This window comes from Falco biarmicus, chromosome 17 (genome assembly GCF_023638135.1).
Source record: "Falco biarmicus isolate bFalBia1 chromosome 17, bFalBia1.pri, whole genome shotgun sequence".
NCBI classification, from domain to species: Eukaryota; Metazoa; Chordata; class Aves; order Falconiformes; family Falconidae; genus Falco; species Falco biarmicus.
The window spans coordinates 5,898,255-5,913,072 of record NC_079304.1 but is presented as its reverse complement, the minus strand read 5'-3'; positions in this window follow the sequence as shown (position 1 = coordinate 5,913,072).

The following is a 14,818-nucleotide window of genomic DNA, read 5'->3' as shown; positions in this document are numbered from 1 at the left end:
ACTTAACATTGAGCAGACCATTTACATGTTGCTTTTAATCTTTTTGGAGCTGAAATCTTCCCACGAGTCTCAGCATCGAGCACTCAATGAAAAAGCATCACAATAAGTTAAAATTGGCATCGTAGATGAAGTAACAAAGGAACTAGCTCTGTTCTACAATATTGTTCCCAAGTCACCTGCCCCACTGCCCTCCTGGCTTGCCCAGCATCAGAGAGGAAGGGAATACCACATCCAGGAGGGTTGTTTGGGGATCACAGGCCATTCCATGGAGCATTATCATTTAAACAGGGACTGGGACTCAGTGGAAGGAGCAGGGAAGCACAGCTGGATACCGTTCTTTGGGGAGCAAGTGGAAGAGACACCACTCTGTCCTCTTGCTTTTATCTAAGCTGCGCTCCTCAGTTGTAATTCTGGGCATGCACAATCCATTCTCCCTGCCCAGATGTCATGATCTGAAGGCAGTGAGGATGCTTCTATGTGGTGGCAAGTGTTCTTGTTAGTCTTGTGTCCTTTTACTTCCTCTTTGGACTAATGTTGCTGAAGTGAACTAAGGGGGTTTCAGCAGACACATCACTGCAGGTTGGGATTCACACATTGTGCAAATCAGGCACTTGCAGAAGGTCAGTGCAGGCAAAACCTCAGGGTAGAACTGGTTTTCAATGGTTTAGTAAGTTCTGTCTCCAGTTTTGCCATGAAGTCTGAAAAAGAAGAAACACTTCAGTAACCTCCTAGTAAATGTTATCTGGGCCAACGTCACCTGCTGATGGCTGGATCCTAGTGAGGGGTTATGAATCTGTTATCTTGTTTCTTAAAAGCAGGCTGTTTATGTCACTTTGAGTGTTAGGTCTTCTCTTAAGGGCTTTGTGTTCACTGAAGTCCAAGTGACCCTGCTCAGCAGCGTGGTGTTTGACTCTGCAGTAGGAACTGTCAGGCTGCACGCTGGGAGCAGATCTATGAAGCGCTGATGTACTCCTGCCCTCCAAACCCAACCCGGACCTGTCGGAGAGCATCTACCATCCATCTCACACATAACTGAAAATCTGTTTTGTCCCCTTCCCACTGACTCCAGTAACAGTGTAGAGGTTGGAGCCTGGCTGAGGTGGCTGTTGGGCTACGGGCTAAACAGGAGCCTCCTTGGACCTGGCTGGTCTTTGTAGGGCCCTTAGGGTACCCTCCAGGTACCTGCAGAGTGCACGCATTTCAAAGTGAAGTTTTTTGGCTTGCTCAGACTCACTCTTTTGTACTATTCCTGTAAAAAAAAAAAGACAGGAGAAACCCACGCAAGAACAGACACGTAGGTAAGCCTTTTAGTCTTCTCCAATGACCTGGTCCTGTTCCGCAGTGAGCGTGGAAGGGAATGCATGTTACTAACACCTTTCATTTTGTTGTGAAGAGTGTTTCAAATCTGTAGGCTAGTTTTCCCATCCAAAAGGCAAGCCTGGCTTCCGCATAGCAAAAAGTGTTATTTTAATAATACCCTTTATCTGGTTCCAAATGTTCCAGTGTTTTGAGCAGTAGGTGTAAGCATTTCAGAGGCATGTTAGGTGTTTTGCACCGCAGACTCAAAAACAAGACCAGAAGGACGGTAAGATGATTATTGAGGCAGAGAGGAATACGGTCAGACTAGTAGACCTTGCAACTTTAGTTATTTGTGTCCTTTGCAGCTGAAACACTGATGTGAGTGGGAACAGGACAGCTTTGTGGCAAGGGGGCTGGATACTTTATTTAGGCAGCTCAATCAAGCCCCTCCACTGTGGATGTTTTGGGCTGAATTAGTCCTTCGGCACTCTTTCAGGCAAAGGAGACTTGTTTAGAGCAGGATTAGATACAGCTTTGCAGCACTTGCAAAAATATCTTGGTTTTTGTGTGTGTAGCCTGTGTCGTTTGGACATTCATGCTTTTAAGGTGGTGTCACCAAGTCCCTTGCCACTGAAAATACTGGCGCCTGTGAAATGTGCAGGGCTTACCTCTAGCAGTGGAGGTTTTTAGCAGTGATCTGTGTGACCATTGGAGCTGTGATCTGTTGGGACTGGCAGTGTCTAAGCCATACCATGTTTTTGTTCAGTCTTGCTGCCAGCAACTATGAGGTGGAGCTGTCCCTTGTCTGGAGTGTGGGCTTAGCACAGTGCTGTGGGGATCTTGCAATAACTTAACTGGAGTCAAAGAATCACCTAAACAAAGTAAATTGAAAGGTGAGGTTGTACCTGGAGGTCCTGGTGCCGCACAGGAATTGTTGAATAAGAACCGGACAATAATACAACAACAACAACAGGAAGGTATTTCAGGGGAAAATTAAGTACTATTTTTTCATGTGCCAGAGGGGACTCTTGTGCCTGAAGTTCCTTGCCCTGCACAGGTCAGAGCTGCTTGAGAAATGGAGAATGTGGAGAAGACCTGAGGAAAAAATGGTTTCTCTGGTATCCTTGGGATGAGTTTGGGCTCAGTTGGAATATGGAGGTTTGGCATTTGGCTGAAGTAAGATTTGGTTGTTAGCTGGTGAGCCAAGGCTGGGCAAGGAAGGCTGGTGTCCTTTGCCTTGGCTCTGCAAGGTGAATTCAGAGCCTATTTCAACCCGTCACAGCTGAAGAGCCTTCTGTTCAGCCCCTGCCAGCCAGAACAGTCAGCCTCCCTCAGTCTGGAAACCAAATGGTGAAAACTGATGGGAAACAAATAATTTGACATGCTCCATATGAGGTCTGGGGAAAAGGCTTGAGCATATTTTGAGTTCGAGGCAATGCTGATACGACTCCTTTTGGTATCCTTCAATACTAGGCATTTTTAAAATGATGGTATGGATAAGGGAGTGAAAAAGTTTGCTTGAGGCAGATAGCTTGTTTTTCCATTTTTAAAAATTTATTTATTCAGTTGTCCAGTGCTGTTTTATTACCAAAACTTGAGGTAAATTGGGTCGATATTCAGAAATGTGATTTACTTCAACTAACAGCAGTGGGAGTCTTTGTGTGACCAGGAAGCAAAACTTGGGTCTGTTTGGCATTCAGTGTTCTTAGGCTTGAATTGTATTTTCTTCAAGAATCAAGACTGAGCATCATCTTGAGCAAAGCTCTTCTGCCACCTCCTGGAGATATGGGATGTGGAGACCTGGGCCTCCGTTTGGTCTGTGTGTGAGCTTGTCAGCTGTGCTGCACACCTTACCACGTACTACAGATCCAGTGGATGTGCCGCCTCTTTGGTTATACGTGCAAAGAAGTTACTGGAATGAAAGGCTGGAGATATAAGGGGATCACACTTAAATCTTTACGTCGAAATCTTTTCAGGAGCAAAGGTGAAAGGTTGTGCCCTGGCTATAAAAATATTCTTTCCCAAGTGCAAATGTACCTCAACATGACTAGTGATGGTAAAAATCTGAGCTGCACGTGCTTTCCTGTATAGTTTTTTGATTCAGGATGAATCCTTGCCTCTGTACCTAAAAAGCCCAGTAACCTGGGAACGGTGATAGGTCTAATATTCCTGGCTGGCTGGGATCCTCACTACCCACACGAGCGGTACCCTGCAGACACAGTCCCTGTCCCTCTGTATACTTCCTACTCCAATTTTTATTGCCTGTCCTGGTACATTGTTGTGTTGGGCTTGGTAGTAGTGGATCCATCATGCTTATTGCAGGAGGGAAATAACAATCCATCAGAAAAGTTTTCCTGAAGTATATAAAGTTCTGGTGTGGATGGACCCCACCATTTCCAAGTGAAGAGCTGAACCTGCTTGGAAAGAAATCCCATATCTGGAAGCTGCCCCATAAAATGATTATACACCAGTAATTCCTTGAGGCTTAACCAGGGATCCATGCCGCAGTGTTGCTGTGATGGAAGGGCAGTGCAATGCGGGGGTCGGGGGTGCTTTATGAGATCAACAAATAGGGCCATGTAAGCCAAGAAACACTAATGAGCAAAGTAATAAACGCCACTTAGGCAACAGGCACTTCTACACCCTCAGATACCTTGTGTAAGACTGGAAGGCCAATTGGTGACAATGTAATATGTCACTTGAAAAAAAAAAAAAAAGACTGTTCTTTAAGGGAAACAAAACATTTGTCTACCTCAAGATGTACAACTTTTGTGACAAGAAGTATGGACATTATTTATATTTCTTATATATCCTCTAGAAAGAAAATGGTGCTATGGGTTTTGAGTTGCATTACAGTCCTGCTTGTACCTTGTCCTAATTCTTTATCTAATCCTTTTGATTATAACATGCATATTTGTGTAGCTGGCTGTGTTGTCCAGTATTGCACTAGTGTCTGCACTGCTGGTGTTCTTGTCAGTCAATAAATACCAGTTGTTTTCTAAGAACGTACATTTCTGCCTTTCAAGGGACATCCCTGGGAAATAGCTTTGAATAACTCCATTCCTCCATTGGCACATTGATGTTATTCCTTTATGTTGTGGTTTAAGCTCGGCTGGTAATTAAGTACCACACAGCCGCTTGCTCACTCCCCCCTCACCCAGAGGGATGGGGAGGAGAGTTGGAAAGGAACGTAAAACTCGAGGATTGCGATAAGAACAATTAAATAATTGAAATAGAATAAAAATTAAAGAACAATAATAACAATGATGACAATAAGTTATAATGAAAGGGAGAAGGGAAAGAATAAAATCCAGAGGGAAAGGAAGAAAGGAACGCATCGTGCTCAGTGCAGCTGCTCACCGCCTGCCAACCGATACCCAGCCAGTCCCCGGCCAACTACCTGCCCACCCTGGCCAAACCCCGGGGGGATATACCAGGCATGGTGCCCCGTGGACACCTCTCTGGCTAGTTGGGGTCAGCTGCCCTGGCTGTGTCCCCTCACAATTCCTTGTGCCCCTCCAGCCTTTTCACTAACACGGCCTGAGGAACTGAAAAGTCTCACATCAAAGCCAAAAACCAGCACCACACTCACTAGCTCCTAAGAAGATAATTAACTCCATCCCAGCTGAAACCAGGGCACTTCAGTTCTCCTTTAGCTGCACCCACTCCAGAAGATAACTAGAAATGCCCATTTCTGCCCACCCAACAGTAAGGGTTTCCCAAGTGGGTGAGCTCAGGAATGTTTGTGTTAAGGAGATGTGACAGTAGTGAGCCAGATGTGATCAAGAACATGTCAGCAGCATATTTCCTGCAGCAGCGAAACAAACTGGATGCTCGTGTACCCCTGCTTGTTCTGTTCTGCTGCTGATGCCTCTGTGTCAGCTGTCTGGATGCAACTACTTGTGGAACTTGGCAACTGGGTTGATGCAACTGGTGCAAATGTTGCTCAGCCTTAAAGACATGACTCCAAGGTGCCCTGTGCTCCTCAGACTCTCCCTGGGGAGGTGAAGGCGGTTGTCTGAGGAAAGCCTGTGGACTTGCAGAGGAACACCAGATCCTGGGTTTTGCAGGAAGGGATGATGGAGCTGGCCTCGTGTTGCAGTGATGACACCAGACTAATGGCTCCTCTTGCCCATCATCTTGGGCACATGGGAGCTGCTGGCTCCAGCAGTTCTGAGCAACAACTGAGAGTGGGTTTACCAGGTGATCCCAAATAGCTCCCCCAGACCTTGGTCTGGCACCAGCCCACCACAGCACGGTGACACCTCATCACATTGTGGTGCTCAACAGTGACCACACAAGGCCAGAGGAAGGGCCATGGCCACAGGCTGTGTCTGATGCACGTGCCAAGCTCAGCCCTACAGGAAACGTGGTTACTGCTCGTTCCAAGGCTCAGCCCAGGCCATGGCCAATGCGTGCAACTGCCCGGGCCCAGCATGGCCCAGAGCTGCCAGTCGTGGGCCACAATGGAGCCACTTCACACTGCGGTTTGCCTTCTAGTTGGACCTTGTTGACCCATCCCTCTTCCCCCCTCAGCTTGCTCCTCTGCTCTTGCACATATCTGGTTCTCCAGTTCTGCCCTGTTAGAAGGGAGCGCGGTGTTGCCCAGCCCGAAAGGTCCCCACAGAGCTGCTCAGTTCCTTGCACACACCGAGCTGGAAGCGTGTCAGAAATGCCATTCAGAGTGGTCAGGTTGTCCTGGGTAAAGCATGCCAGTGCACTGGGGATGATAAATAATTCAAGACACCCATGGGTCCTCTCCCAACCCTCTGCCCTAGCCTACACTTCTGGTAGTCCCTGCTTTCTCCTAAGGGCCACCTAGCTCATCAGCCGGGGTAGGGCAGTCCATGCAAAGTCTGCTGCCCAGGAAAGGTGGAGCAAACAGTAGATCTCTATGGACAGGCTTCACAGGGTCAGCGGCATTTCCTTGGGGATCGGATGAGGTGAGGCAAGCAGATCTAGCACTGGCCTCATGCTAGGAATGTCTGTCTGTCATAGGCACCAGCATGGCTCAGGGTTTGGGTCAGCCTAGTGTCCTCAGGAATGTCCCCTCCTCCTCTCAAAACAGCACTGCTGAAGTGGAGTAACCACGATCCCTAGAAGCTCAAGGAGAGCCACACAGCTGTCATGTATCAGCCTCTTTAGCTTCTTCATTGACGAGCATTAGGTGGCTTCTTAGGGAGATGCTAGTCTTACCCTTTCTTGGGGCTTGTTTTGCAACCCCAGCTGTCCCCAGTTAATGTTCCTCCTGCCCCAGTAAGGCAGCCGTATATAACCACCTCCTGGGTGGTTAAAGAGTGCTGGCTCTGGGATTTTTTGGGTAGGTTGTGGCAAAGCCTGTTAAGAATTCCTACCTAGCTTGGCTCTGCTGTCTTATGAAGCGGCAGTGGCTACCACGCTCTTCTGGATGCTCAGCAGCACATAGACGACAAGGAATCAGCCCTCAGGCAGATCAGGAAAAGGTGCTGAGGAGAGGTAGGCTTTGCCTGTGTGCTGGTTTAAGTCATTTGCAGGCTGAATCTACCCCAGGATGTCACCTTAAGCATATCTTTACAGGCTCCTTTTGCCTGTCAGCTGTTTTGGCACCAAAAGGCAGAAGGGCTGTTAGGTCCAGGGTCAGGGGTTAAATGGAAACATCAGTTCTTTCTGCAAGAGGAAATGGTCCTAGGTGAAAAGGAGCATTGATGGAGACCTGGGTGGAAGAACATGGTAAGGTGCACCACCCTCCCGCAGCAGCCTCAGGTGGAACAGAGCCTGGGCACAGAAGGGGCCAGCCAAGCCTTTAACAGGCAGATGGTTTCCCTGAGATCATCCTGAGTCCAAGTCCTGGACTAACTGTGATGCAAAGTATTTGTTTTCTTGGTCCTACTGAGTGCATGGAGTGGAGGGGTTGTGCATGTGCTGGATGGCTGCAGTGAAACCTCCTCGTGTTGCTTGTTACTGTCACAGTGGGATTAAAATGTCATGGGAAAGAGCTTCTAGAAAATGAGGCAAGTAGGATGCCCACTCATTTGTGCGGCCATGCTGAAAATATCCTGCCTTGCTGGATGGAGAAAAGCTGGACCATTGAGGCTGGGCAGGCCTCCTGTGTTTTTGGGAGCTGTGTTGGGTTTGGGGCAGATGCACTGTGACGGCTCCTGGCCAGCCCTGCCATCGCTCTCCCAGGCAGCAGAAGCCTCCAGTAAGCTCTCTGAAGTCACAGCTCTCACTAGACAAGAGAGCAGCGAGAGCCCCAGACACAAAAAACACAGGGTAGTTTGCAAGTCACATCTTAGCTACAGGAAATGCTGGAAATGACTTTTCTTGACAGATTAGTGTCTTCTAACCCAGATTGCTTCTCTAAGTAGCATCCTGGATGATCAATGTCCCGCTGCTTTGTGGGGAGCAAGCAGCTCAATGGAAACAATTAATAAATAGCACAAGTTGCATTCCTGTTTCAGGGGTATTACTGTCACTGGGTAGCTCTGGCAGTTCCCAACCAAGCAATTTTTCCCTCTCATCTGCAATTGCATCTAAACTATTGTACAAATGAAATGTCCCCTACAGTGACAGATGCAAAGTGTTAGCTCTGTGTCCTCAGCATGGCTTTGCCACTGTTGGCATTATCAACCTGGATGCTGAAATACCAAGCGATGCTCTAGCTGCTTCTGTGCCAGCATTTGCTCTGACGCATAGGGGTGATGGGGGCAATCCCGTGGCTGGCGATCAGCCCATCTGCGCTCACCCAGAGAGCCTTCACTGAGCTGTGCTACTCCTGCAAAACCTCTTTTTGTGCTCCAGTTTCTGTAACGGCAAGGCCAGGACTCAAGGCGTGTTCTTGGGCATATGTTTGTATGTGCTTCAGATTCTAGTTTCCTAAAACGGAATGCTTTAGGGATTTCCGACCTAACTTGAGAGGTCTGAAAGCTTAAGCTGTAAATACGAGTCAGTCAAGGGAAAGAAAGCGGCATCTCCCAGAGCAGGCATCTGTATTAACAGTTGAGGGCAAATGAAGTCTGCTTTTTTCCCAGCTTATGCTAGTTTTAGATCTCTTAACTGTGCCTAGGACAGTGGCCTCTGCAGTCTGTGATGTGTTTGCTAATGCTTTTCTTCTGCAACTCTCTGAAAGCCTTGTGGAAAGTTTCTGCCAGCTCTCATTTTTGAAATGTAAAAGGCATGGTACCTTCTGCAGGCTTTTCTGGGCCTAAGGTGACTCTTTTACTTCCAGCACTGATGTTGTCCCAAGGCTTTGGTTAGAAACCTGAGTTGAGAGTGTCGGATGGTGTTGTCTGTCAGCTCCTAGCCAAACTACCCATTCCTTTCAGCACCCCACATTACGCAGCACATTTTAAATATTAATGTCTATAGATAAGGCATTTTGGCAGCTGTACCAAATAGAGACTACCCATCAAAATATAAATTTCTGAAAGATTTGTATCCCTTTAAGTGGATAGAGACATGTCATTAGTTTTCTGTACTTACCAATACACCTCATTTCCTATCAAGATAGATATTTTTCCCCTGAACTTCCATTTTCCTGCTGTTTTTTAACCCAGTGTCACAAACACCTTCCAGAGCATTTTGGAGATTCATGTCCTTTTTGTCTCGCTTAGCAGAATATCAGCTCTGCAAATGCTGATGCCTTAGATCTATCAGATATTGATGATATTGCCAATATCTGTTGGTAAAACATTTTGGATGCAGAAATAAGTCCCAAGACTGCATGGGAATGATCCCTTCCAAACGATGTATTAAAACTGCTCAGCTGCTAGCCCTGTTTTAGGGACCTGGCAGAACCGAGGCACACTACCTACAGGGATGCTTTTAATTGAATGCATGACAGGGCACTTAGATTTTTGTCACCTTCTCTAACTGCTGCCAACTGCATTTCCATATCACTACAGGCAGCTAGGAATTGGTGTTAGACCCCAGGCCCAGCATGTGTTGAGCTATAAGATGCTTTAGTGCCAGGTGCAGTATCACTTGTAGAGGCATGTGTGTTCTCACATTTCAACTGCTTTGCACCTCCATAGACCCCTGCATGTGTAGGGAAATGTTAGATGTGCAGAACTCTGCTGAACAGCTTTGTTGCACTTCCCCCCCCGTCCCCACCCTGAACCATCTCCACAGATCCCCAGCTACACACGCTGCTCCAGGTCCCGGTTCTTGGGACCTGCCTGACCCTGACAGGTCTGCTGATGTGACTCTGCATATGGATGGGATGAAGAAGCTGACCAAGACAACACTGTGTGCTGCTGAAACTTCTGCACAAGGGTGTCTTCTTGGATTGAGCTGTTACGTATTAAATCAGTTATTCTTCTGAGTCACCTCTCAGCCCTTGGAAGGGCTCTGCTGTGAATCTAAGCTTGCCTGATCGTGTTGTAGAGATACAAATCCATGCCCGGTAGTTGCCTTGATACCGCCACCTTCTTGACTGCTGCCTGACCTAATCTGCTGGCTTTCCTCCAATGTCCCTTCCCTCACTTTGCTTTTTATCCAGTTTCTGTTCCTTCCTCCATCCCTGATTCAACCCAGATTCTTTGTCCTTTCCTCTGTGCTGCTCTTGCCAAAATCCACCTGCCTCTTCCATTTCTCCATCCCCTCTTGCTTTTAGTAGGAAAGTTATTCATGGCATTGCACTGCCCCAGGCAAGCTCCTGTGCAAAAATACCTTGGGAGCATGGGGGCATGGCTGAGGTGAGCAGGGTAAGCAGGGCCAAATCCAGCCACACCTTGTAAACAGGCTGCTCAACCATGCTGGGAAAAGATGTTATATGTGGAAAGGAGGTCTCCCAGCTCCCTGTGTGGCTGCAGCTGTGGTTTGTACTCATCTGCAGGGCACTTCTCTCCAGCTTTTGGGACTTTTGCTTGTGCTGAGAAGAGCTGTCAACTGGGTGTGAGTTGCAGTACTCATGTTGTCACTCCAGCTCCTGTCAGAAAGTCACTTGGTCCCTGAGAGCTGGGAGATGTAAACAGGCACTTGTCCCCTTTTGTGTATCTGTTACAGTCCAAAATCAGGGCTTGTTTTGATTTTCCTCTCTCAGTTTTGGGGCAAGCTCCTTCAGTGTTTAATCCTTTTACACCTCCCCAAATTCAGCAGGTCTAGTGATGGAGAGAAGGAAATGGAGGAAAGGAAAGATAGCAAGGACATGACTAAGAAACTGTATCATCACCCAGCTAAGGGCCCAAGTGACCTACAAGGAAAGCAGAAGCCAGGAGGCAAGTGCAGGTGAGGTGGCACCATGTTTGCCTGTTTGCCTGGACAAGCCCAGCAGCGTGAAAGACCAAGAAATCAGTATCAGCAGTTTGCACTGATCAGGTTGTGACTGTTGTGTTACTGACTTGGGAGAGGGGGAGCTTGATCCCCTCCCTGCTATCCAAAAACACCCTGAGGTCACCTGAAACCAGCACAGTTTTATTTTTTAAAAAAAATTCCTTAAACTTGTTTTCCCCTCCTCTGTGCTGAGCTGCTCTCCGGCTCACCCTGCGTGCCCAGAGGCTCTGAGAGCCACAGCCCGTGCAGGTGTTGTGGAGGATGGAGGGCTCTTCTCCCACCCTGGCTCCGGAAAGGATGGGGGAATTGCTGAAGGGGGAGGGTGACACACATCAGGAACCAGAGCTGCCAGCGTTACGTCTCACGTTTCCTCCGCTCGGGCTGTGGAAAGAGCTGGGTCAGGTTTGAACAGGAGGTTTAGTCTGTGGCTCATAGCCCAAGATCAAATGAGATTTCTGCAAGACAGACAGTGGCATGTCATATTAGGTTCTTACAGCGATAACCCAATGCCCTCCACAACCCTCAGCTGCCGGAATCCAAGCAAAGGTTTTGGGAGGACCAAAGCAGCACGGCCATCCTCTCCTCTGATGCGTGACTCCAACGTTGTCTTCCGAGCTCTGCTGTCGATGTGTCTGTGACCACGGGCAGCTCCTCTATGCCCTTGACTGTTATGTTTTGGCCAGTATAGTACAAAGATGCCCAGGCTAATAGTGGGTCTCCAGATGTTAACATAACACAATAGTAATTGCCATTAACATTAGTAAGTAAGGGCATGCACATTCCTGTGGAATTATTGGAGCCTGTCTGAATTTCAGACAAAGGAGTGATGTTGTGCCAGCCTACCTCTGTGTGGAGGTAGAATTCAGTTTGATCCAAGAGCATCCTGGGGCTTGGGAAGAGTAATGAGCAGCATAGGAGCATTTATTCCGGGGCTGTCTTTCATTGCCATTGAGTTTTTTCCATCATTTCAGTAAGAATTCATGTAAAACTCCAGAAAGGTCAGCTTCTGGAGTGACTGAAGAGATTTTATTTGGGAAAGAGGACCACCTTCAGAGCATCACCCATCACCTGTCACTGTGCTGTGAGTCAACTCCCCGGCCTGTGAATGAGGCACAGTTTTCCAACCTTGTCTCCCTTGAAAGTTTAACTCTGACTGGTCTGGCTTGGCTGCAGGGTCCACCATGTCACCTGCTTATGGTCCTGCAAGGCAACCCCCGAGAAGATAAAGCCAGTCACTTTAAGTCACAGTCACTTACAAACTTGTGGCTGCTCAGGTTACTACTCTGGCTGCATTGCTAATCCCAAGGGATGAAATTGGTTGTTTAAAAAGCAAATGAATTTAAGAAAAGATATAGATTCTAAAGCAGGAGACCAAAAAGGTCTGTAGTGACTTGAGGCTTTTCCTTGATTCTGTACTTCAGTTTCTGCTTCTTTGATATGACGTAGGTGAATACTGACTCGCTTCTAGATTGAAATAATTCTCTATTAATAAATGGAAATACAGCAATTCTACAGTCCTCTTAGAGGCCAGAGTTGCAGACCAGTGATGTGAGGATGCAGTTATATTCAACTGCAACAATTAGCTCCTTCCTATCCCTTTGGTTTCTACATAAGATGTTAAATCTTTTTGTAGTGACTCGGTCAAATAAATGGCAGGTCAAATAAATGGCAGCTGTGAATTTAAAAGGAATTGGCTAGGAACAGGGGTCCTCAAACTTTTTAAACAGGGGCCGGCGCGCGGATGAAGTGGCAGGCAGTCATCTGCAGCTGCTCGGTTCCCCCCCCGCCCCAACCCCCGGGGGGGCAGGGGGTGTCTGTAAATACCAGGGGCCGGATCTAGTCCACGGGCCGTAGTTTGAGGACCCCTGGCTAGGAAGCTTGGAGTCATTAGCAAAGTTGTTTAACAAATCTTGGGTTACTGGAGATGTTATGGGGAGGAGGGGAAAAGGTCCTGTTGAATTGTGGACTGGTTTCACTAATGTCCAGAAAATGATGGAAAAGCTGACATAAGGTGTAATATAGATCTGTCCAGCTTCAGCTGCAAACTGTTAACTCAAGTTGTCCATTACCTATTAGAATAAATAGATATCTGTTCCTGGAAGCCTCTTCATTCAATGTCTGCTGTTTATCTCCCTCTTTGATCAACTAAGTGGGATACTTGTCTCTTTTCTAGGTATGAAGGATACTTTCTGTAGCTAGAGTCATTCATTTGGTATAGTGACGGAATATGTTCCGTTTTAAAAAGCCAAAATAATTATTGCCCATTCTGAATCAATATAATTGAGACTGATAAAGCAATTACAAGGGAATTATTCTCTAATAGGTATCTTCATAGAAGGGTTTGTTCCTCGCATAGCCACATTCAAAACATGCTGGTGGCTGGACTAGTGTAAATTATTATCAGTAAAAGCTGCAGAAGACCTAAATATTGTGTAATTAAAACCAGAAGCTGGGTTTAAAGAATACTCTGGACTACATTGCAACCAAGCTTATTTAAATAGCATGGTTGTGACTCATCTACTTCGTGCAAACGCTGTGCAGACCCTTGAATATGAGCTGCTTGAGTGGGTTCACAGCAGAGAGGCAAGCGCTTCTTGAATTGAACCCCCTTATTTCTCCATCAGCTGTAAAAAGTATTTAGGAGTGGGTTTTATCAAAGTGCATGGGTGTGTAGAGGGGGAGTCCATCTCCAGCTGCAGTGTTGCAATATTTATCCCCTTTCGAACTGTAGAGTGCACCGTGCAGATACCTGCCTCTGCATATCTCAGCTCAGCTTCTAGCTGAATCAGGACCTAGTCAATACAGCCATAGCACAACCTGCTACTGAAACCAGCAAGATGCACAGATCCTAAAACTACATCCAGGAGAGCACTGTTAGGAAAGGGGCCTTGTACTGGTACAAACCTTAGTAAGTTGTTTTGAAAAAGTGCCTGCCCTGCTTTTTCCCCTGCATCAGTGATCTGATCAAAGCAACAGCATTCAGACCAGGCTCTGAGGAAAAGCAGATGCTTGGAATGGGTGTACTTCAACACTGGGTGGTCTAACATCTCTGTTCCCACTATTGCCTTTGGGGACTGATAGGGTGTCTGCTAGGCGAGAGGCTCTGCAGCCCATCCACAGTGCCCAGAACTACCTGGGACCCCCTCCCAACACGATGCCATTTCTTAGATCTTTGAGCAATCTGCTCTGCTCAGCCTCTTCTTCCCCGATTAATAATGTTGCTGTCAGTTTGGATTACAGCCCTCTACTTTCATTGTCTCAGCTTAAAATACTTGTGGTTTCATATTCTGTCAGAAGAGATATATAAGAGAAGAGCTTTGCTCAAAGTGTAGATGATGATGGAAAAGGAATGTGTTGCTACGAATTCCTGTAGGAGTCTTTATTGGATTCCTCGGGACTTATTGAAAGGCACAAATACAGGGAGGGAGTGAATGGGGGTGGGGGTGGGGTAGGTGGGGGGTGGGGGGGTGGGCAGAGCTCATAGGTGCTGTGTATGTGGCACTGTGGGAAAGATAAGACAAGCCTGTGGCTTGAACAGAGATAACAGTGAAAGAGTTTCTACAGTTATCTCTGCAAATTCATTGCTTCACTATTTGTCTGGGGGGGGGGGGGGGGGGAGGAGGGGGGGCGGAAACCCAACCACCCAACACCCAAAACAAAACTGAATGCCCAGCTGAAGTTGTTTTTATGGAAATTGAAGTCCTTTGCTTCTTATTGCGTTTCTGACAGGAAGAAATTTCCTGTGACTGGTTGGCTGGACATGGTCCTTCCATGTCACAGAGATCCTGGGTACCTTCTGGAGTAATGCTTTTTCTTCTGCCCTGACTTCACAGTATCACCTGCCAACTCCTGTAGCTCAGCAAACTCATTTCTAAAAAACATAAGACCCCAAACTTGTCTCAACTTGGAGGCAGAATCAGTCCTTTACATATTATCCATCTTAAGAAGCACCCACACCACATACATCTCATGGGGTTTATATCTTCTAGCTTTCCTGAAGGAGACAACATGGGTGTGGCATTTACTTTTTTAATACATCATTTCCCCTCTGCTTATTTTTTTGGATTATTCCTCAGTCTCTCAGACTTCATCTTCATATGAAGTGCCATCTTTCAGTGTGTCTGCTACCCCTCTAGATCTCTGTTCCCTGAGAATGAGGGATGTTGGTCTTAACTCCATTTCGGTTTGCCTTGCTAACTGAAACAACAGCTGTTCCACTTACCAGTCTGAGATTTTGCTAGTGACTTAGACTGGGCATCCATGCCTT